The sequence below is a fragment of the Sminthopsis crassicaudata genome, chromosome 2, assembly GCF_048593235.1.
Source record: "Sminthopsis crassicaudata isolate SCR6 chromosome 2, ASM4859323v1, whole genome shotgun sequence".
Taxonomy (NCBI): domain Eukaryota; kingdom Metazoa; phylum Chordata; class Mammalia; order Dasyuromorphia; family Dasyuridae; genus Sminthopsis; species Sminthopsis crassicaudata.
The window spans coordinates 184,331,134-184,355,587 of NC_133618.1; the positions used below are offsets into that span (position 1 = coordinate 184,331,134).

Below are 24,454 nucleotides of genomic sequence, written 5' to 3' on the forward strand. Positions count from 1 at the left end.
ATGCAAAATAAGATGATCTTTAAATGAAACTCAAAGTATTTTTAGAATGAAACTTGTGAAATTATTTTGATAATCTTTTAATTTAGCATGAAAAGGAAATACTTAGAACACTTTTTTTTTCTTCTAAAATCCTTTGATCATGATGACACTAACATGAAATGGCCCTTAGGATATTTTTTCTGTTCCATGTTACTTACAAAAAAAAAAATCAAAAAAGAAAGGAAGGAGGAAAAGAAATGAAAGAAGAAAGGAGGAAAGAAGGAAGGAAGGAATGAAGCGATGGAGGGAGGGAGAAAAGAAGGAAGGAAATACAAAACTATGAAAACAAAAAAAAGAGAAACTAACAAAAAGTCAGTATATTCTATATTCAAAAATGTGTTAATTTCATAGGTATGCTTTCAACAGTACATGTCTGATGATAATTAAAATTAATGAAAAGCTGTCAAGATTTGTATTTCTGAGTTCTGGTGCTGTGTTTTTGCTTTGAGACAGGGGATCAGATTTAAGATTGCTAATTGCTTTCAAATGCCTTGTGTTGGTTAAATTAGTAGATGACATAATTAAAATATCTCTTTTCCAGTAAATTCTAAGAGGCATCCCCTTTTCCCCACTACTCATTCCATTTCAGATTTCTTTAATACTGGCAGGGGAATCAACATGGAAGTAATGTACCCTATATGTTTTAAATCCCTGTGTTGCAAGGAGTGTACCGTTCTTAAATCCTTTCATTATATTTTATCCATATTATTTTCTTTTTTTAATTACAGAGTTAAAACATTAAAAAAAAGATGTAGATTAATGTGAAGGGGAGGGAAAATACAAAACAAAATAACAAATCATGTCACATGGTAAAAAAGAAAGGAGATAATTCACTTTTATAAATATCCTTTTACTTAAGGGTAAATTAAAGAAAATTCATTTATGCCCATTTAATACAAAGGTTATGTCATGATATTATTTGGGAGCAGACATTAAAAAGGACATAAAAATTCCCAGATGAAGGGATTAAAAAAAAATTCAGCATATTTTCATTGCAAATGTTGTTAAATCTTAACATTAAAAGTTAAATGATCACCACAACTTTATGACAACTGACATGGTACAGTGAAATAATTTTCCAATGCAAAATATTCTAGAATGTTTTTTTTTTTTTTTTTCTGTGAGGTGTAGGACAAATTAATAACTCAAACTGTCTACTATGTACCAATTGCAGTGTTACACACTGGACAAAAATACAAAAATGAAATGATATCTGTCTGCTTTTAAGGAGCATACAAATGTCCCCAGTAAGTATAAGGTACACAGACACAGACACAGACACACACACACACACACACACACACACACACACACACCAATTGCTATCATTAGGATACTGTGTGTAATATCTAAGATATAAACATGACATCATCTTTGACTTGAGATGGGAAAGTGTCCATAAAATATTATAGAACAAGGAACATAAACATTAAATCCTGCCATCAATAATTCATCTTTTTAAGTTTTATTTGAAATAATTATTGGAATGAGAAATGATTTTAGCTTATTTTGAAGGGAAACTCCTAGCTTTATCTTATTTAAAACTTGAATTCTTTAGAAGGGAAGAGGAAAGAGTAAGAACATAAATTTCCAGTGAGGTGTTTGCTGAGAAGAAAGTGAAATATTTTTGTAAGTTATATATGAATTTAAGGAGACATAAGAATAGAAATAATATGAAAGTATCAAAGGTTTTTGGGAGAATTTTCACTTTAATAGACAACAAAAAAGGAAGATTGGACTTATCAAGTGCTCACAAAGTACTAGACATTTTAATAGGAACTGGGAAAACAAAGATAAAAATGTAACATCTTTTCTCAAAAATTTTTCATTTAATTATTGGGGAAACAATACTTACACAAATTAAATAAATATAAAATTTATATACAAAATAAATACAAAGTGATTATAAGATGAGTATATCTCAGTGAATCTGAGTAAATAAAGAATGGATTCTTGTAGGAGATAATTTTCAAGCTGAGCCTTGAATATATGGAAACATGAAGAAGAAAAGGACATTAGGCATGGGGACATCTATATTGTTAAATCATACAGGTAGTTTTTGGAAGGACATATAATTTGAATAGCAAGGAGGTAAGTTTGGCTGGAATGTAAATGAGTAGGAGAAATGATAAATCATATTAGATATTTAGAAAGGAGTAGATTATAGAAATATTCCAGAAAAAACAAATGTTTAATTTTATCCTAGTGAAAATAGGGAGTCCCTGAAACTTCCTAATCAGAAAAGTATCCTGGACCAACTGATGTTTTAGAAATATCAATTTGTCAATTGTGGTAGGATGAATTGAAGAAGGAAGAGATTAGATTCAGGAAGATCAGGAGTTTATTTCAGATGAAAAATGGCAAACATTGGAATTAGGATTGTTGTGAAATGAATTGAGAGAAGAGATGTAGATGGATAAAAAGGAGAAAAGGAATATTGTAGATGAAAAGCGGCTAACAGAAACTTATTTGTTTTCATTGTAACTATTTGTGACAACATCTGATTAAAGAACAATACCATATAATACAATGGAAAGAGCAATGACTCTAGTCAAGATATCTCAAATCGCATATCTCAAATCACATATTAAATCATGTATTTTCTATTTTTGTGACTTTTTAAAATTCAAATTTGTGAAATAAAGCAAGCATTTCCATAACATAGTATTATTTAAAAAAAAAAAGATGATTGCCTATGAAATTGCAAATCTATCATGCATAACTTGCTATTCCTTCTGAATATACAATAAAGTTATCATGTAAATTTTTTCCTGGAATTTTCTTCCTTCCTCCCTGCTATGGACTTCCTAGAGATGACTACCATTACATACACACACAAACATACACACACATTTAATTCATGTATTTGTAATAAAATGACTTATGACATGCTCATTTTTAATACAATATTATTATTACTGTATATAGTATTCTCCTGATTTTGTACATTTCTTTCAACATTTTATGTAAATCTTTCCATGATTTTCTAGTCACTGAGCTCATTATTTCTTGTAACAGAGAAGTATTCCAATCACAACTATATACCAAAACTTGTTCAACCATTCCCCAAATGATGGGAGTTCCTATATGTTCACTTCTTCCAACCTTTCTTTCAAACTACCTTAGTGATGATGACTGTTTTAAGAACAGATACTATTTTTTTTTCTTTCTTTCTTTCTTTCTTTCTTTCTTTCTTTCTTTCTTTCTTTCTTTCTTTCTTTCTTTCTTTCTTTCTTTCTTTCTTTCTTTCTTTCTTTCTTTCTTTCTTTCTTTCTTTCTTTCTTTCTTTTTTTTTTTTTTTTTTCTGAGGCTGGGATTAAGTGACTTGCCCAGGGTCACACAGCTAGTAAGTGTTAAGTGTCTGAGACCAGATATGAACTCTGGTCCTCCTGAATTCAAGGCTGGTGCTCTATCCACTGTGCCACCTAGCTGCCCCAACAGATACTATTTTCATATGAAAATTAAAATTAGAATAATTTTTTTGTTTTTTTTTTCTACAGATATTTGAAAGTCTTTTAGTTCACCAAATGTCTTATTTTTTTTATTTTTTATTTTTTAAAATTCAGGATTGTACCTGACTTTTCTGGGTAAGATATTCTTGAACAGAACCCCAATATTTGTTCTTTGAGCATTATGTTTCAAAACCCATGGTCCTATAGAGTAGAAGCTACTAGGTTTTATAAAATCCTATTTCCACTGTATTTTTCATTATGTGAAACTATCTATTATAGTGTAGTAATGGGCATTACCTCTAATGATATGGATTTTAAATAGGTGTGAATTTAATTCATGTCCTCACAAATCTTTGACAAGGATTACAGTGTTCTGGAGGTCTTCCTCTCACCCTCATGACATTTCAAGTGAGCCAATACTGCAGGAAAGCTGTGCATCAATTCACCCTCATTTTTGATAAGTCATTCTACTTCCTTTTCTAATCATATATTGTATTAATATCTTTTTCCCTCTTCTTAATTGCATTACATTCTAAATAATATACATGTTTAAATTGCATAGTATGCTAAATAAAATCCTTGCCTTTTTGAAGATCTGGACCATTCATTTTTCAAATAGACTGTAATACTCCATGCTTCCCATTCACAAAGCATCAGGTCCTTGGAATTATTCAACATTTATTTATTTATTTATTTTTGGTGGGATAAGTATCCAAGATATAGTTCCCATTTGGTAATATATTTTGCAAATTCAGTTATCACTGTCTCCTATTGAAGTAACTCAGATATTTTTAGCCATGACATTTTTTCCCCATGATTTTTGCCAAACTACTCTTAAAAACTCATAACTAAGCTTTTTAAATTGGCACTTGTAGGGGAAATCTTATCATTCTAAAAGGACATTTTTCTTAGTTCTGGCACCAATTTTTAAAATTTTTTTTTATCTCCTTTCCACATTTAGAGCAGGCGTTCATTTAAAATCTACTCTGAACTTTTAGTTCTTCTTTGTGAGTGTAGATGAGTTTTGTGCATCCATTTTTTTCTGCTCTACCTACACATGAAATACCTTTCCCTCTTTCTCTTTTAGCCACATGTTTTTTCCTCCCATCTTTCTTGCTACCTTTTAAGAAATGTTAAATAAATGAATGCTATCTTTTGTTTTTTTTTGCATAATCGCTCCTTGGATTCCCATAATTCCCCACTGTTTCCTGTCCTCCTCCCAAATAATTCTGTTCCATCTAACTCTGACTCACACCAGTTGTCTAGTAATTTAGGTTTGATATTATGACAAAATCAGATTCTTATAGGTCTTTCAACACTAACAAAAGGATATTTATGTAGTAATAACAAGAATATGCATTGTACAGACTACTCAAAGTGAAGTACAGATCTATATAAAGATCTTTTGATCATGTTGATCTACAGCCCAACATCAAGGAAGGTACTTGGTAATTTTTTTTTTTTGTTTTTGTTTTTTTGTTTTTGTATTCATGCAACAGGGAAATAAAGTCAATAGTTTGAGTCTTTAGTCCAATGGGCCAATCAGATCTGGAGGATGATCTCAATTATAATTTTTTTTTTTAATCAAAACAAATAAATCTAGCCTAATTTATCTGGGGTCAGAGGCTAAGATATTGCTTCTTCTTCTTCTTCTTCTTCTTCTTCTTCTTCTTCTTCTTCTTCTTCTTCTTCTTCTTCTTCTTCTTCTTTTTCTTCTTCTTCTTCTTCTTCTTCTTCTTCTTCTTCTTCTTCTTCTTCTTCTTCTTCTTCTTCTTCTTCTTCTTCTTCTTCTTCTTCTTCTTCTTCTTCTTCTTCTTCTTCTTCTTCTTCTTCTTCTTCTTCTTCTTCTTCTTCTTCTTCTTCTTCTTCTTCTTCTTTTTTTTTTTCCCCTAAATTGAAAGAACATCAACCTTGAATAAATTCATTAGCTTTCCTGGGTCTAATTTACCTTACTTAAAAAATTAGTGGGTGGGATTCTTAGATTCCTTCCAGCTCTAGATTTATGATCAATGTTTATTTTCATAGGTATATTATATTCTTACTTCTTACCCTCCCCCCTTTAAAAATAGGATTTCAGTCTTTAAATAAAATATGTGATATGCAAAATCTTTTGTAAACATATAAAGCACCAGTTTTTATAATTACTAGTTTTTTTTTTTTTTTTTTTTTTTTTTAATAAAGTGAAGAGTTGTGAGTTTGACTGGAGCAGGATGAAGGCAATAGTCTTGCTGCTGCTGTCTGGCCACCTGGGGTAGGATAGACATCTGGCAAGTGTTTTTCCTCTAGTGTGGTAGAGGAGGTTGCTGACAGGTGGCTGGTGATTGGATGAGAGGGCAGAGATTGCAGTTTTGGACTAGTAAGAGGTGGATGACCATGACCTGCTGCTGTCATGAAGAGTTGGACAAGATATACAAAAATGCTAGAGTTGGCTGAGTAACTGGGCAGGGCCACTGCCGGCTTGCTGTTGTGCTGCAGCAATTTCCAGGTTGTATGGAATGAAGCCCATCTCCTCTGCCTGGCCGTGCACCCCAAGTACTAGCAGATGCAGACTCTCTACAGATATTACTCTGGTAAGAAGAAAGTTCTTTTTCTCATAGTCTTCATTGTAGGAAATCATGAAGCCTCTAATCACTTGCAAAACTACCTTTTGGTAGCCCCAATTATAGATTATCCAGAATATGTTGGAGTGGTTAAATTCCAGTGGTGTAAGAATTGGTGGAATCCCTGGTATTTCAAATTTCATGATTACCACAAAGGAAATCATGAGTATTCTTTTTGTGATCAAAACTTAGTAAGAAGTGCATGCCAGGTGAGAAATATTGAAGTCTTCGAATTAAAAGCTGAAAAAACCTATCAATATTTTCTTGTCTCATGACTGGCCAAGAAGAATATACTATTATGACAATAAAAAGCAACTTCCTCAAACAAAATCCTTCTTTTGACAAGAAGTAGAAAACAACATATTAGGAAGTCCTGCTGCTTCAGAGCTATTACATTATTTTAAATCTTCTTCTTGGTTCTCTTTACATTGGCATGTGAAGTTTGCACCTTTCATGAAATATCATGAAACACAGTTGATGGACAGTTATGAAAAATAATCATACTTTTAGTATTAGACAAATGTTTGCCATACAGAGACTTTCTACTGATAAAAGAAGTAGAGCATCACTCAAATGCACTAAGCTATTTGGAATATGACCTTGAGTGGCTCATTGTTCTAAAGGCTACTAATAGTCTTGTAAATGTCTCAGGAGACTTATGGAATATGCCAGAAAATGATGGCCTCCATGTAAAGTGGGATTATAGTGCAGCAGGAGAAGCAATGGAAGAGGCTTTGGAAGAAATGAACCATGACCTCAAAAGTTCTATGTAATTTCAGAGTGATCCTAGCAAGCCCCAGAAGCACATGGCATTAATTCTTAGGATCTGTCTTCAGATCACTGAATTTTGTGCCCAGTTTGGCCCCACTGATAATAATAATATAATTCAGTAGGTGATAGTAGGAAATTCATTGCATGGTGATTATCATTAGGAAGTGGACAGTAATGGACCAGGAGGAGAACTCTGTTCTATTTTCTTCCATTAACTCAGATGAAATGATGTTTCATGAAGATGATGAGGGTAAAGATAGTATTATAGATCTATATGGTGATGTAAGTTCTCCCTCAGTGGAGCCCTCAACAAGCATCTCTGACATTAGAATCTTACTAGATTCTATGGTAGTAAGTTCTAGTAATAAAATGAGTTTCACAAATGAACTGGAGAAATCTAGTGAAAATTAGGAATCAGAAAAAGGGAAGAACTTAAAAGAGAAATTCTTTAAAAGACTAAGTGATGAAACTAGAAACGGAAATCATTTACAAAAAAAAAAAAAGGAATCAGGTTATCTATTTTTTTTTCTTTCTTTTGTAATCCTTTGTGCTTTATTTTATGAATTTAAAAACATTATTCTGAGAAGAGGTCAATAGGTTTTAATCAGATAGCCAAATGTGTCTTTCCACCAAATCCCTCTTGCCACACAAACACTTACTCCAAGACTATTCTGTGTTTATGTGAGCAGCTTCCTTAGCAGTGTTTTTTGTAACCCATCCCACCCATTACCTTATCTTCTATCACATCTGCCCTCCTTCTCTTACCTTTTTTCTAAAGTTTTTGCCCTCCTTTCTATCCTTCCCTCCCTTTTCTTTCCTCTTTCTCTTCTCAATAGGGTTAGATAAATTCTATATCCAATTGAATGATGGAATTTTTTCCCTCTTAGAGTCAAAACTTATTTATTTGCCTTTTAAAGTATTTTATGGACACTTCCAAGAAACCTCTTGAGGCTTGAGACCAATTCATATCACTCTTTGAGATTTCCTCTGTGGACATTTTGTCCTTGTCAAGTTTGTGTTTTGGTTTTCCCTGTAATCATAGTAGCTTCCTATGGTCAAGGTTCTTTTCTGTTTATTGCTCATTTTTTTTCCCTTTTCTATTGGTATTTCATCTTTTGTTTTTACTGTTATGGTTGAGTTCAAAAACACTTCTGGGATAAATTGGGCACAGTGCCAAGTTTCCTTGGCTTTGAGCATAGGGGTCCATTGTGTTTACAAGTGGTAATTTGGCCTGTTCTTTTCAGGAAATAGTCTGGTTTTTCAGAGTTTGACCTCTGAGCTGGGACTGGAAACTACCTTATTGATATGCTCTTTTATTGAGCCAGGACTGAGGGTCTTAGTTGGTGTTTTGCTGTGATTAAGACCTTCTGAGTCTGTCTGTCTGTGCTGGACACCCTTTTCACCCTGTGAAACTGACCTTTCTTAAAGTTTTTTGAGTCTATTTTGAGCTGGAGAGAGGTTTCATTTCATTTGTCTCTGTTCATAGGCTTGGTTTTATATAGTTTTCAAGGGAAACTGGGAGAGCTTGAGCAGCTCCCTGGCTTTACTCCACCATCTTGGCTCTACCTCCAGAAATCTTCTTCTGAGGATGACAGTAATGTAGAATGAAAAAAATGGGAAGACTTCACATAAAGTTTGTTTTACACTGAATAAATTATAATATGTACAGGTATCAAAAAAAATGGAGCTTAATGGACTGACTATAAACTTTTTCAAATGTTGGGGTTATTTCATTCTTTGTATTTCCATTCTTAGCTGTAGCACAGAGCCTAATAAATATAAGGCAACTGATAAATGTTTGCTAATGATTGTTGTAATTTGCTTGTATTTTTTCTCCCAACCTTTGAACCCATGAGCCTTCTTTAAAATCAGACTAGAGAAGTATTATGTATAGTAGATAAGTTAGAAAGCCTCACTTCTAATACTGGCTCTGTTCCTAATTAGCTCCATACCTGTACCTCTCTGGTGAGACATCCTATTAAATCACTGTCTTCTCAGGACCTTGGTGTCAGCTTCTTTAAAGTCAGTCTGTAATGTCAGGAACATCTAAGTGGGGTCATGGATAGAAGACTTGGTGTGAAATCAGGAGGACATAACTTTGTGTATTTGAACCCAGCTCGGATATTTACTAGTTGTGTAACACTGGGCAAATCCTTTACCCCTGTTTCCTCCTTTGTAAAATGAGATGGAGAAAGACATGGCAAACCACTTCACTATTTTTGTCAAGAAAACCCCAAATAGGGTTGGTTAAAAAGTAGGATATGACTGAAATGTCTGAACAACTACTACTAATGTGCCATATACTGTATTGGGTTCTGAGAATACAAAGCAATGTTCCTAAATCTCAAAACAGAGCAACCCCATGTCCAGTATCAAGTTGCTCATCTATCATTGGGGAAAAAAAAACAAAAAAAAACATTCAAATAACTTCATATATACAAGATATAAACAGGATACATTGGGGATACTCTCAGTACGAAGGCAATAAAATCAAGGACAATAGGGCAAAGCTTTATGTAAAGAAGTTGAGACATTATAGGAAGCCAGGGGGCAGAGATGAGAAGGGCAAGAGTTCTGGACAGAATTCTTTTTATTGTATACTCTCATTCCAGCTCTAACAGTTTGATGTCATGAATGTAGTTGAAACTAATCATGTTGTACTGATTCACTTCAGCATTAAATTCACCTCCAATTAAATGCTCACTAGTGCATTATTTACCAAGTCAGTGCCATTTATTCCAAGTTTCAAATGGATTAGTGATTTATCTTCTGACCTTACTGGGTCAACTCTCTTTCCATAGCTTTTGTTTATTTATTTGTTTGTTTCAAACTGACAGTTTCTTTTCTCCTTGGGCTGCAATTTGCTTCAAATGTCTTTTTTTTTTTTTTTAAACCCTGGAGATTTAGAGTCATCAAGAGATACTTGTCAGCTGGCTTTTCATATATTGAACACACTACATCTTCCCTTTTTGTAGTTTTGTATTTTGGAAAGCATGTGTCCTTTTTGTAGCTGTCCATCTGTTTGCTTCTACTCTTGTAAATACCATTGTCATCAACTTTCTACATTTGGCCCAGTTTCCAGAAACATTTGAAGCTGATGGAAAGATATTTTTGCATCATTTTCCATTTCATCAATCATGTCTGTAGTGTGCCAATTCTTCTATACTTTTCTTTGCTTCCACTTCTGGCAACATACTTGAAAAGAAGTGTTGATGTTTTGGAGAGTATTAGAGCATAATACTTAAATATGGCACAAAAAATTGAGGGCTCTAAAAGAAAAAAAAGAAGAGGTGAAGTCAAAGGAAGAGAGTAAGGAAGTCTTGATGGTAAAGAGATCCAATTGGTACATTTCTGAATTTAGGATTATATTTCTGTTACTGTCAATGGCAACATATATCAGAACATATTTCTGTTACTGTCAATGGCAACATATATCAGATGACATACTTTTTCTTTTCCTTCCTTCCTTCCTTCCTTCCTTCCTTCCTTCCTTCCTTCCTTCCTTCCTTCCTTCCTTCCTTCCTTCCTTCCTTCCTTCCTTCCTTCCTTCCTTCTTTCTTATTAGGGCTGTTTTGTTATTAGTGTGCATAACTCTCAATGATTTTACTCCCTCTACAAGTATAGATCGGCAACTTTTCTACAACAATAAGTCTCATAGGATAGTCTGGAGACCAGAGTTCTTAAATCATGGCCAATTTATTCATCAGAAATAGGACTCAAACCTAGGTCTTTCTTATTTCAAGACCATTTTTTAATCTAGGATAGAAAGATATCCTCCAATGTACCTCAGTAGATATTATAAATCTTTTTTCCTCACAAATTCCTTCTTTATACCTCTTTTTCATTTTAAAATAACTTTTTATTTTCAAAATTCATGCAAAGATAGTTTTCAACATTCACCATTGCAAAACCTTGTGTTCCAAATTTTTCTCCCTCCTGTCCCTCACCCCCTTATCTAGATAGCAAGTAATCCAATATATCTTAAACACATACAATTCTTCCATGCATGCTTTGACAATTTATCATTCTACATAAGAAAAATCAGATCAAAAAGGAAAAAAAAATGAGAAAAAAACAAAAAGCAAACAACAAAAAAGGGAAAAATATATTATGTCCATATTCTGTAAAGGCCTAGAACTGAGCAATGCACTTGGATAATGAAGCATGTGAGACTAATTGCCAATTGGACAGTTCCCTATTAACTTGTTTGAAGGTTGACCCTCCCCAGATGTTCTGTGCTTGTTTGATTGGTGGGACAAAGAGGGGGAAGTGACATGTGTGGGAGGAGTAGGAGGAGGAAGAGGAAATTGAGAGGAGGACGCTGAGTCAGTTTCTCCTGTCGTTTTAGGGAGGAATGTGTGTGGGGAGATTGCTAGATTTAATCCCCTGACCTTGACTGTAAAAGATCAAGAATAAAGACATTTAGTGATCCTGACTCCAGCTGATTTCTGGGAAGACAGAGTTCCAGCAATATTCAGTCCCAACAATCCTTGTTCTGGATACAGATGGTTCTCTGGAATTGGAATTGGTCTGAATCACCTTGCTGTTGAATAGAGTTACATCCATTAGAATTGATTATCACATAATCTTCTTGTTGCTATATATAATGTTCTCTTGATTCTACTCACTTCACTTAGCATCAGTTCATATTAGTCCTCCATACTTTTCTGAAATTGTCCTACTGATAGTTTCTTATAGAATAATATTCCATAACATTCCTATACCATAACTTATTCATCCATTCCCTACCTCATGGGCATTCACTCAATTTCCAGTTCCTTATCACTACAAAAAGGGCTGTTGCAAACATGTTTTGCACATATGGGTCCTTTTCTTATTTTTTAATGATCTCCTTGGGATACAGGTCCAGTAGAGACCTGGTGAATCAAAGTTGTATGGACATTTTGATAACCTCTTGGGCATAGTTTCAATTGCTCTTCAGAATGGTTGGATTAGTTTATAATTTCACCAATAATGTATTAGTGTCTCAGTTTTTTCTCACCCCCTCTAACATTGATCATCTTTTCTTGTCACCAATCTGAGAGATTTGTAATAGTACCTCAGAGTGCCTTAATTTGGATTTTTCTGATCAGTAGTGATTTAGAGCATTTTTATATGATTAGAAAGGGTTTGAATTTCTTCATCTGAAAATTGTATGCTCATATTCTTTTTACCATTTATCAGTTGAAGAATGGCTTGTATTCTTATAAATTAGAGTCAATTCTCTGCATATTTTAGAAATTACACCTTTATCAGAATCCTTGGATATAAAGATTTTTTCCCCAGTGTTCTGCTCCCCTTCTAATCTTGTCTGCATTGGTTTTGTTTGTACTAAAACCTTTTAATTTAATATAATCAAAACTATCCATTTTGCCTTTTATGCTGAATTGCAGTTGTTTGGCCACAAATCCCTTCTTTTTCCACAGATCTTAGAGGTAAACTATCCTTCCTTCTTCTAATTTGCTTTTACTATCACTCTTTATGTCTAAAGCATGAACCCATTTTAACCTTATCTTGGTATAGGGTGTTAGGTGTTGATCAATACTTAGTTTCTGCCATATTATTTTCCAATTTTCCCATCAATTTTTATCAAATAGTGAGTTTTTATTTCAGAATCTGTGTTTGTTTTGTTTTTTGTTTTTTGTTTATCAAACACTGGATTACTGTAGTCATTAACTATTAGGTCTTATGAACCTAATCTGATATACTGATTGACTAGTTTCTTTCTTAGCCAATTCCAAATGGTTTTGATGACTTCTGCTTTATAATATACTTTTAAGTCTAGTATAGCATGGCTACCTTTACTGGCATTTTTTTCAATAATTTCATTGAAATTGATCATTTGTTTTTCCAGATGAAACATTCTTGGCAGTTTGATTGGTATGGCACCGAATTGGTAGATTTAGATAAAAACATCATTTTTATTATATTAACTCAGCCTATCCATAAGTACTTGATATTCTTCCAGTTGTTTAGATTTGACTTTATGTGGAAAGTGTTTTTTAATTGTGTTCATATAGTTTCAGACTTTGTTTTGGTAGGTAGACTCCCAAATATTTTATATTATCTGGAGTTATTTTAAGTGGAATTTCTCTTTGTATTCCTTGCTACTGGACTTTGTAGGTAATATATAGAAATACTGATGATTTATGTGGATTTATTTTGTATCCTACAACTTTGCTAAATTTGTTAATTGTTTCTAGTAGTTATTTTAAATTAATTATGTAATATTCTCTAAGCATAGCATCACCTCTACAAAAAGGGATAATTTAGTTTTCTCGTTACATACTTAAATTCCTTTAATTTCCTTTTCTTCTCTTATTAAAACTAACATTTCTTGAACTGCAACCTTTCCCAGTAAGATCAGGAGTGAAACAAGGTTGCCCACTATCACCATTACTATTCAATATAGTACTAGAAACACTAGCCCGGGCAATAAGAGCCGAGAAAGAGATTCAAGGAATTAGAGTAGGAAATGAGGAAATCAAATTATCACTCTTTGCAGATGACATGATAGTATACTTAGAAAACCCCAAAGACTCTGCTAAAAAGCTATTAGAAATAATTCAGAATTTTAGCAAAGTGGCAGGATACAAAATAAATCCACATAAATCCTCAGCATTTTTATACATTACCAACACAATCCAACAGCAAGAGATACAAAGAGAAATTCCATTCAAAATAACAGTTGATAGTATAAAATATTTGGGAATATATCTAACAAAGGAAACTCAGGAATTATATGAGCAAAATTACAAAACACTTGCCACAAAAATAAAGTCAGATTTAAATAATTGGAAAGACATTCAGTGCTCTTGGATAGGCCCAGCGAATATAATAAAGATGACAATACTCCCCAAACTAATCTGTTTATTTAGTGCTATACCAATCAGACTCCCAAGAAACTATTTTAATGACCTAGGAAAAATAACAACAAAATTCATATGGAAGAATAAAAGGTCGAGAATTGCAAGGGAACTAATGAAAAAAAACTCAGAGGAAGGTGGTCTAAGTGTACCTGATCTAAAGCTATATTATATAGCAGCAGTCACCAAAACCATTTGGTATTGGCTAAGAAATAGACTGGTAGATCAGTGGAACAGATTAGATACAAAGGACAAAAAAGGGTACATCTATAGCAATCTAATCTTTGACAAACCCAAAGATACCAACATTAGGGACAAAAATTCATTATTCGGAAAAAACTGTTGGGAAAACTGGAAATTAGTATGGCAGAAATTAGAAATGGATCCACACTTAACACCATATACCAAGATAAGATCAAAATGGGTCCATGATTTAGGCATAAAGAATGAGATAATAAATAGATTAGAGAAACAGAAAATAGTCTACCTCTCAGACCTGTGGAGGAGGAAGGAATTTATGACCAGAGGAGAACTAGAGATCATTATTGATCACAAAATAGAAGATTTTGATTACATCAAACTAAAAAGTTTCTGTACAAACAATACTAACACAAACAAGATTAGAAGGGAAGTAACAAATTGGGAAAATATTTTTAAAAGTAAAGGTTCTGACAAAGGTCTCATTTCCAAAATATATAGAGAACTGACCCTAATTTATAAGAAATCAAACCATTCTCCAAATGATAAATGGTCAAAGGATATGAACAGACAATTCTCAGATGATGAAATTGAAACTATTTCCACTCATATGAAAGAGTGTTCCAAATCACTACTGATCAGAGAAATGTAAATTAAGACAACTCTAAGATACACACCTGTCAGATTGGCTAAGATGACAGGAACAAATAATGATGAATGTTGGAGGGGATGTGGGAAAACTGGGACACTGATACATTGTTGGTGGAGTTGTGAAAGAATCTAGCCATTCTGGAGAGGAATTTGGAACTATGCCCAAAAAGTTATCAAACTGTGCATACCCTTTGACCCAGCATTGCTGCTATTGGGATTATATCCCAAAGAAATACTAAAGAGCAGAAAGGGACCTGTGTGTGCCAAAATGTTTGTGGCAGCTCTTTTTGTTGTAGCTAGAAACTGGAAGTTGAATGGATGCCCATCAATTGGAGAATGGTTGGGTAAATTGTGGTATATGACGTTTATGGAATATTATTGCTCTATAAGAAATGACCAGCAGGAGGAATACAGAGAGGCTTGGAGAGACTTACATCAACTGATGCTGAGTGAAATGAACAGAACCAAAAGATCACTATACATTTCAACAACAATGCTGTATGAAGAGGTATTCTGATGGAAGTGGATATCTTCAACATAAAGAAGATCCAACTCACTTCGAGTTGATCAATGATGGACAGAAATAACTACACCCAGAGAAGGAACACTGGGAAGTGAATGTAAATTGTTAGCACCACTGTCTATCTACCCAGGTTACTTATACCTTCAGAAGCTAATAATTAATGTGCAACAAGAAAATGGTATTTACACACATATATTGTATCTAGATTATATTGTAACACATGTAAAATGTATGGGATTACCTGTCATCGGAGAGAGGGAGTGGAGGGAGGGGGGGATAATTTGGAAAAATGAATACAAGGGATAATATTATATAAAAAAATTACTCATGCATATATACTGTGGGGGGAAAATTCTAAAAAAACAAAACAAAACAAAACAAAACAAAAAAACCTAACATTTCTAATACAATATTGAATAGTGATAGTGATAGTGGGCAATTTTGTTTCACCCCTGATCTTATTGGAAATGTTTTTAGCTTATCCCCATGACATACAATGCTTGCTGATAATTTTAGATAGATGTTACTGATCATTTTAAGGAAAACTCAATTTACTCCTATGTTCTCTAGTGTTTGTTTTTTTTTTTTTTTTTTTTTTTTTTTACTAGGAATGCATGTTAGATTTTATCAAATGCCTTATCTGTATCTGTAAAAGTCCGGAATTGTAAAGGTCCGGTTGTCACTAAGTTGTCCTTGGGGACTGCCTTCTCAATTCAATCCCAGACTAGACTCTCTCCTTCAGCCTATTGTCCCAACTCTGTCCCAGACTTGACTATTCTCCAGACCCAATGCTGCCCTCTTTTATCCTCGAAGTAATGTAATGAGAACTCAACAGGGCTTGGGGAAATACTTCAACCAATATATTTGCTCCTTTTAAAGGTTGTATAAACTCCTTTTCAGAACTCCTTTTAAAGGTGTAATCTCCTTTAAATATGTAAACTCCTCCTCAGAAGTTCAAAGGTATAAACTCCCCCTAAAGGCTGGGACTAAAGGTGTAAATTCTGAGCTAAAGAATTGCCCAGACAACCTGAGTTCTCACCTTGTAATCCTAACATGTATCTATTGAGATAATCATATTTCTGTTAGTTTGATTATTGATATAGTCAATTATGCTAATAGTTTTCCTAATATTGAACCAGTCCTGTATTCCTGGTATAAATCCTTCTTACTCATGGTTTACTTCTCTTTTTCAAGTTATCCTTGTCTCTTACTTGACTGAGAATTTAGTCTCATTCCCTATTTCAAATTTCAGAAATTCTTTACATCTTCAATAACCTCATATAGTCTTCTGTTTCTCTGTCAAGTCCAGTACTTCTAACTGTGCTTTCTATTCTTATCCTTTCCTAATTCCTTCAAGATTTTACTCCCTTAATTCTACCCTCCATCTCATCTTCAATTTGTACCTTCATACTAAATCTTTCCCTACTGCATCTGTCTTTCTTCTATCTTCATTCTCTTTCCCTTCCAAATTCCTAACCATAATCACCAACACTTACTGTCTTCATTTCTTTCTATCCCATTTACTTCTCTATCACCTACAAACTGTTGTGTTTTTTTTTGTACCATTGCTCATTTATCCCCTCAAATGTATAACAATCTCATAATTGCTAAATCTCATGGTCCTTTTTTTTTTTTTTTAAGACTTTTCCTTTCTGACCTCTTCTTTTTATTAATGTTGAAAATGATGCTTTATTCTTTGACTATTTTTCTTTCCTTTTGGTCAACATCCCCTTTCTCATTGTTCTCTATTCTTTCCAGGCTTTTTTGCTGGACTATTCTTTCTCTTCACCTCCCTCCTTCTCTCTGTCTGTCTGTCTCCCTCTGTCCTTCCTCCTCTTCTTTCTCTTTCTCCTCATCTTGTCTGCCTTCTTTTCTTCCTCTTTCTCCTTCTCTTCCTCCCTCTTTTTCCTCTTTCTTTTTCTATGTCTTTCAGAGTTTTATACTACTTTCTTTTGTCATTTCTCTCTACATCCATTTTTAAAGACGACACCAGCTCTTATGGGGTGTAATTGTAGAAGAATTTGCACCCCATGAAATATTCAGAACTTCCTTGGGCACATGCTCCTTTGAATGATCTTTGTGTCCTTTCTTATCACTACACTATGAAGTACAACATCTCTGAACTAATATTATCTCAACACCTTACTTTTATAAGATTATATAGTCAGTGTACTTTAGTGGTATGTTGTCAGTAGCTACTTAGATGTCTCCACAGGATTTTCTGTAGGAATTTCAACACAGGCAAAATGATAATTGATTATTTTTTTTGCCTAAACTTAATTTGTCTATAAGTACTTCTATTTCTACTAAAAATACCACCATCCATCAAATCACACCGAGTTTTGTACTCCAATCAGCCTTCTCTCTCAGCTCAGTGGCACATGTATGGAGTAGTTAAATTTAGAGTATGGAAGAACTGAGTTCAAATCTTTCCTCAGATATTCTGTAACTGTCACATAACTGCTCTTAGCTTTAATTTCTTCTTCTATAAAATGAGAAAATAATAATATTTACATTGCATTATTGAGGGGACCAAATGAAATTAAATGAGATTATCTGTGTATAAATATGTTTATGTTTTTTATAATATAGACAGAATTATTTGCAAACCTTAAGATATTATATAAATGATATTTTCATTTTATTATTTTTAATATTTAAGCAATTGCCCAAGTAGTGCAGGTTCTATCCCTACAACAAATCTCAAATCTGTTCCCTTTTTTTAACTTAGACAGTTAGTACCCTAGTTCATATCCTCATCACTTTTTTTTTTCCATAACTGCTTTAATAGCTTCCTAATTAGGCTTGCTGCCTCCTATATCCTAACTCTTTGATCTGACATACATACAGCTGTCAAAATAATGTTTCTTAAGCACAAATCTAGTAATGTCACTCTTCTGCTCAAAAATCTTCAGGGCTTTCCTATTGAAAATAGGATATAACACAAACTCCTTACTTTGTCACTGAAAGCCCTCCATAAGTGTAATACCTACTTCAATGCATTTATACAATTCACTTTCCATACCTGGAATGCACTTCCATCTCATCTCCATCTCAAAGTATCATTATTTTTTATTGTAGGGTCAATTCATGTCCTACTCTGTTTTAAAACATGTAAGTCTTTCCCTGAACTCCCAAGCAATTAATGGTTTTTCCTTACTCAGCCTTCCTTATCCCATATTTAATTATGTAGGAATTACATCTCATTTCCTATATATTTTAAGCTACCTGAAGAAAATAATTATTTAAGAGAATCAGAGAATTTATGAGTTACAGTGGATACCCATAACCATTAGGAACAACCTGTATATGGGAAAGAATGCTTTCTTTCAAATAAGGATCAATGGTATTTATCATATATATATGTATATATGTATATATATGAATGTGGACTCATATCTAAGATAATACATTCTACTTTGAATTATTAAGTTTTACATAAATTTTCCTCTTTGCATCTTCTCCCCATCACAGACAATTCTGTCAACAAATGCCAAGTAGAACATATGTAATCCTTTCTTCAGGTGATTTCTCTTCAAATATTCTAAGATAGATATCATGCTTCTCTTTTGATTTTTGTCTTTATGCCCAACACCTAACATAGTGTTCTGTGCATAGAACTTATTCAGCTATTGATAAATTACTTAATTTGCTTTTGGTTGAGAAGAGGGAAAGAGAAATAAGGCAGATGACCTTTAATCATAATTCAAGCATCTAAACCTCCTTCATTTAAGATCATGAGGTTTGGTGAGAAATTTTTTTTGAGAATGATACCCTAAATGCTTGAACTTCCCCTTTCAATTACTTTGCTCTTCTGTCTCAATAAAATATTTTGCTATTTTATGTATTGTTCCTGCCTGCTCTATTAGAATAGTCTCTGGAAGGGCTACAACTATGTATTACCCTTATATTAAACTGAGTTCATTTTCCTAAGAACAAGCAGGCAACCTCCAGTGGCCAGGTATGGATTTAGTATTGCCTTTAGAAAGACAAATATTATACCAGCTTTAGCATGTGCCAGACACTAGCACTAAGATACCATATCAAAACCAAGAAAATTTCCTCTAGCAAACTCCCCAATGCTTCATTCTTCATTAGACATGGAGGGTCTCTATGGGGCTTATGGAAACATCAAAGAAGCATCAGGGCAAGATCCAGGACCTGTAGTCTTTACCACAAGAAGCCTGAGACAGTGTCCCTTTTACCCTAGGAACAGAGCTTATATATAAAAGAAAAGAAAAAGACCAAAAAGAAGAGCAAACAAGGTCCAAAAAAGAATATGACCATAGAAAATTATTGTAGTGACAGGGAAGATCAAAAAACAAACTCAGAAGAGCACAATATTAAAAAACCTGTGGACAAAAGGCCAAAGAAAAATGGGAAATGGTCTCAAGCCTGGAAAGAACTCATGGAAAAAGTCAGCAAGAAACTTTAAAAAACATATATGAGAGCTAGAAGGAAAAGTTGGGAAAAGAAAAAGGAGTGATAAAAAAGAATTAAGAGGAAAAAAGCATCCACAGCTTGGAAAGAAAAGAAAATAATTGCTTAAAAAGTAGAACTAGCAAAATGGGAAAGGAGATACAAAAATTTACTGGGAAAAAAAAAAAAAAAAACAACAACTACTTAAAAAGCACAATTGGCCAAATGGAAAAGGACATACAAAAGCTAATTGAGGAAAACAATTCTTTAAAAGTTAGAATTGGGTAAGTGGAAACTAATGATTATAAGAGAATTTAAGAATCAATCAAATTCAAAAGAATTTAAAAAAATGGAAGAAAATGTAAAATACCTCATTAGAAAAAGATCTGACCTGGAAAATAGATCCAGGAGACTCAATGTGAGAATCATTGGACTATCTAAAAGTCATAATTAAAAAGAGGACCTTTCAAGTAATTATCCCAGGCAAAATGCCCTGATATCCTGGAACCAGGACTAAAAGGCACTAAAAGAATCTACTGATTACCTCAGAAAGAGATGCCAAAATAAAAACTTCAAAGAACTTTATAGTCAAAAAGACTTCAGGTCAAGGAAAAAATACTGCAAAATGGCCATAAAAAAAAAACAATTTAAATATTAAGGATCTATAATCAGAATTACACATGACTTGGTAGCTGCCTTAAAGAATCAGATGTCATGGAATATAATATACCAAAAGAAAAAGAAACTAGGACTACAACCAAAAATTACTTCCCATATAAAATTAAGCATAGTAATTCAAGGGAAAAATAAGTCACCCCATAGAAGGATTTCAAGCTTTCATGAGGAGAATACCAAAACTGAACCAAAAAAAAATGTGATCCTCAGTATCAAGACTCAAGAGAAGCCTATCCAGGTTACAACACACACACACACACACACACACACACACACACACACACACTCCAATGGAGCTGTACAATTGATATCCCTGCACTGGAAGATGATACTTGTAATTTTAAAAATTGTACCACTAATAATACAGCTAGAAATGATGTACATAGACACAAACTATTATTTTGAAGTGAATTTGAGGGAGTGATACTAAGAAAATAACTAAAGGATGAGAAAGATTAGTACAGTGAATGCACAAGGAAAACAAAGGTATGATGGAATAAATAATTCCACCTGAAGAAGCAAAAAAAATCCTGTTACAGTAAAAGGGAAGATGGTGGAATGGGAAATGGACATCACTTGAACATTACTCTCATTAAGTGCATTGACTCCAAGAGGGAAGATATATACAATCAGTTGAATATAGAAATCTATCTTATTTGACAGTGAATTAGGAGGGAGGAGATAAAGTAAAAGGGGAGGGGGAGGGAGGAAAGAAGACTGAAAAATGGTAGGGCACATCAGGGGAGTTTGTAGACAGAAGCAAAACACTGGTGAGGAAGGAAAGGTTGAAAGAAAACAAAGATCAAAAAGGAAAAAAAAATAGGATGGAGGGAAACACACAGTTAGTAATCATAACTGTGAATGGGTACAGAGAGAACTTTCCAATAAAACAGAAGTAGAAAGCAGAGTGACTCAAAAACCAGTATCCTGTGAAGAAATACACTTGAAGTAGACACTCACAAATAGTCTGAAGGTAAGGGGCTGAAGCAAAATCTATTATGGCTCAGCTGAAGTAAAAAAAAAAAAGGGAGGGGGAAGCAGGGTTACCCTGATTTTATATAAATCAAAAACCAAAATAGAACCAATTACAAGAGATAAGAAAGAAAACTACACCTTGCTAAATGGTACCATAGACAATGAATTAATATCAATATTAAAAATAGATGCACCAATTAGTATAGAACCCAAATTCATGTTTTGTTTGTTTGTTTTTTCCACAAGGCAATTGGGGTTGTGACTTGCCCAGGGTCACATAGCTAGGAAGTGTTAAATGTCTGAGGCCACATTTGAACTCATGTCCTCCTGACTTCAGGGCTGGTGCTTTATCTACTGAACCATCTAGTTACCCCATAGTATCCATATTCTTAGAAGAAAAGTTGTCAGTTACAGATTCATGACTAAGAAAAAAAGATTATAGAATGTAAAAGAGATAATTATGACTATATTAAATTTAATAGCTTTTGTGCCAACAAAACCAAGATTACAAGGAAAGCTGAAAGCTGGAAAACAATCTTTATACCAAATGTCTCTGATAAAGACCACATTTTTCAAATATATAGGGAATTGAGTCAAATTAATAAGACTATAACCATTCCCTAATTGATATATAGTAAAAGAATATGAATGGGTACTTTACAGATGAAGAGATCAAGGCATGTAAAAACGTGCTCTTATTCACTTTTAATTAGAGAAATACACATTAAAACAACTCTGAGGTACCACTTCAGACCTATCAAATTAGTTATATAATCAAAATGGAAAATGATAAATATTGGAGAAGATATTGGAAAATTGGGGCACTAATACAAGGCACTAATACAAGTTATAAACTGATCCAATCATTCTTAAGAACAATTTAGAACTAGGCCCAAAGAGCAACAAAACAGTGTAAACCTTTTGATCCAGCAGTACTACTACTAGGTCAGTATCCCAAAGAAATCACAAAAAAAAATGATAAAAGGACCTATATGTTATAGCAACCTTTTTATGGTGGCAAAATATTGGGAACTGAGGGGATGCCCTTCAATTGCAGTATGGCTGCGCTACCTGTGGTATGTAGATATAATGGAATACTATTATGCAATAATAAATGATTAATAGGCAGAGCCAGGGAAACATTGTACATGGTATCAGCAATTTTTTATGAAGATCAACTTTGAATGTATCAGCTCTTCTCAGCAATAAAAAGATACAAGTATAAAGGAAATTCATGAAGAAAAATGCTGTCTACATTAAGATAAAGAATTGACAGTCTACAAATGCAAATCCAAGCATTTTTTTTTTTTGCTTTTTTATTCTTTTTATATGTGTTTTTTTCTTTTGATTTATTTCATCTTTCATCTTTGTGACTAAAATGGAAACATGTTCTTTATATATAGCATATATATATAATCTATATCAAATTTCTGAACATTTTAGGAAGAGGAGAAGGGAAGATGGGGGCTAGAAAAATTTGGAACTTAAAAATCTTATAAAAAATTAATGCTAAAATTGTTGTCATCTAATTGAGGGAAAAAATTAAATACTTAAAAACATTGTGACCAGTATATATCTTTCTTTTGAATACTACAGAGTTTGCATCAAGGAATAAACAGGAGCACAGTATTTTTAAAAGGAATATTTGATGCCATATTATTGTTTTGAAATAATATATTTTTGTAGATAACACTTTTTATCCTTATTTGAAATAAGTAATTTTCACTACCATACAAGATAATGGAGACAATTAAGGTTAATAACTGTTGGGTTATAACTCTTGGAATGCTTATAGCCCAGCTGGAAGTCTTTTTGCATATAAACAAGTGTTACTTGGTTGTTTAGGCTGTAAGTCTATTCTAATCAGTCAGTGAAGATATGTGAGGCCCACTGATGCAATGGGGCAATTTTCTCAGGCTGTTTTCATTCACTATGATGTGCATGGGAGCTCTGCTTCCATGTGCTCAACTGTTTAATAGCAGTGGCATGGCCATCAGCTGTTAAATGACCAAATGCTATTTCATTTTGTTGTCTCAGTCAGACCTTTCTTGAAACAAGTCATTGTGTATTTTCTGTAAGTTTCATTATGGATCTCGCAGAGTTCCAATCTCAAGAGGATTTCCTTGGAGCTGCCAGGTTAATGAGCATTAATGATATCAGAAAAGCAGTTATGACAGGAATGCTTCTGTTCACTCAAATCCTAAGGAGATTCCTGACCAACCAGCTGACAGATGTTCATGAACTGTAGCCTTGGGTGAAGCTGAGAGGAGATATAAATAGCTATAATAGCACATGGGATATGAAAACCAGTAGCCTTTACATATAACTTTTATAATTAATCTAAATCTTAGCTTTTGTGATATTTACTTGACAATAGTAAGCCTTCTAACTTCCCCCACCCTCTCTCTCTCTGTCTCTGTCTGTCTGTCTGCCTCTGTCTCTTTCTCACTTTGGAAAACAAATACAATTTCTTTCTAGAAAATGATTACTAAGTCTGTTTAACTGCAATGAATATAATACCTTTTACTTTATTCATTTTCTAATCTTTACATAATCTATACTGTAGATATTTATGTGGTAATCCAATTCTTTGAATTAGATTGCTCACTAAGGGAAGAGAATTTGATTTAGTTATCCTTCGTATCTTCCTAATGTTTAAGACAGTATGTTTCATATAGCAAGCTATTCTTTGAAAGAATGAATAAATGATCCCTAATGATGCTTAGTTCAATACACACAGATAAGTAAATCTTTACAGCACAAGTGGATAGAGCATAGGATATGGAGCCAAGAAGATCTGAGTTCAAGACGTCTCAGATACTTGTTATGTAACCCTGGGCAAATCACTTAATCTCTGCCTGCTTCAGTTTCCTCATTTTTAAAATGAATGATAATAGCATCTAACTCCCAAAATCATTGTGAGCATAAAAAGAGATATTAGTAAAGTGCTTGGCAGATATTAAAACACCATATAAATGTGATTACTAATGTTTATAGTGAATTTCATGTATTTTCCTTTTTTTTTTAACTACTCTGATAGATTTGAAAAGTAAACATGGTAATATATGGGCAATAGAAAGGAGAAAAATGAAGAAATGTGGAATAAGGACAACCTAGAGTCATAAAATCAACTTTGCAATAATTGAAATTCATTCAGGTTATCTTCGTAATAGTGGAATATTTTGTACCTTCAATGAATCTATATTTTCATCAATGTAGGTATTCTCTCTAATAATATACATTGAAACATTTCCATTCCCTTGCATTCCTTCTCTTGCTTTCCTG

The 24,454-nt window shown here is 33.4% G+C and overlaps 1 protein-coding gene and 1 pseudogene across 1 annotated transcript in view; both read left to right on the plus strand.

Moving 5' to 3' along the window:
• CSMD1 (CUB and Sushi multiple domains 1) overlaps window positions 1–24,454 on the plus strand; it is a 2,669,009-nt gene that overhangs the window by 2,433,764 nt on the left and 210,791 nt on the right.
• On the plus strand, window positions 5,702–23,417 carry LOC141555198 (lariat debranching enzyme pseudogene; annotated as a pseudogene).